Source organism: Pogoniulus pusillus, chromosome 1 (assembly GCF_015220805.1).
Source record: "Pogoniulus pusillus isolate bPogPus1 chromosome 1, bPogPus1.pri, whole genome shotgun sequence".
In the NCBI taxonomy this organism is placed as follows: domain Eukaryota; kingdom Metazoa; phylum Chordata; class Aves; order Piciformes; family Lybiidae; genus Pogoniulus; species Pogoniulus pusillus.
Window position 1 is genome coordinate 29,858,620 of NC_087264.1, and position 1,233 is coordinate 29,859,852.

The window sequence follows — 1,233 nt, forward strand, 5'->3', positions numbered from 1 at the left end:
TGTTAGATTTCTACCTCATATGTATTAAATATATAAACCAACTAGGATCTTTTCCACTTTGAAGCCATTTGATTTGTCAGGAGTTCACTTCTCTAGATGTTGGTCTATTTAGTTACTATTTTTGATTAATCTTTACTGAAAAGTAGTGAAAATGCATTGTAGTATGCATAGTATGAAAGACAAACAAGGAAGGCAGTTACTGTGCCAATCTTCAGTCATTCATCACTATACTGCATAGAAGAGAAACTGATAAACCATGTATATGCCAAGCTAGACAAATACATATATAGTAGAATCTAGTAGAACAAATGTGTGTAGTGTTAGGAACTTCACTGGTTCCTCGTTTTCACAGTAACTTGTCCTGCTGACTCAGTTTTGTGAAATGATAATACAATCACCTTACAAAAGGTAAACTCCTTGCTGTCTACATGGATGTAATTTGATTTTGTAATTTGGCTTTCTCTTGAACTTACTTGTATCCACCCAAGCCAAGGAGCCACAAAATGGCACTTTATGCTGTTCCATGTTTATCAACATGCAAAGTCCACTGAAGCAAACAGCACTTTTCCTTCCTCTACTGAGGTAATCATTACCATCCAGCCAAAACCTCTTGATTACTTGAGGAAAAATATTTGTGTGATGGTGATGCAAAAGATTTTGCACATTATCTAAAGCACATACTTCCGTATACACGTGCAGCCAATGTAAAATACCGTGTACTTCTCATTGTATCACACTGTCCCAGCCAGTGTTACGAGTCAACAATCACTGCAGCTATCGCTGGCTGAGGTAGTGGGGCTTCTTTGACGTGCATCCACCCCCCATGCCAGCAGCTCCAATTTCTGACCATGAATCTGCCAGTTTTTAAGCAAGCACGTGCTTCTATTTCACATCTGCAGTCTTAACTAAACAGCAGTAGTTCACCCACTGACTGTAGCTATCGTCATGAAAAAGAAGGGTGAGAATTACAGTGACTGCTGGCATTCCTTGTCGAGACTTTGCGTTTAAATGCGTGCGTGGCACAAGCGAACTGGGTAGATGCCATGACCCAGTTAATTGCCAGGCCTAGCAGCCTGGAAGCTGCCACTTGGTTGTTCTCCAGGCGGTGGAAGGATGTGGGTTTCATTCCTCAGGCACCTGCTATTTACGCCCCTCCGGGCGCCCCGCCCATCCGTAGGAGGGCCCGCTGGCGTCACCGGGAGTCGGTCAGCCGCGGGGCGGCAAACAAACGTA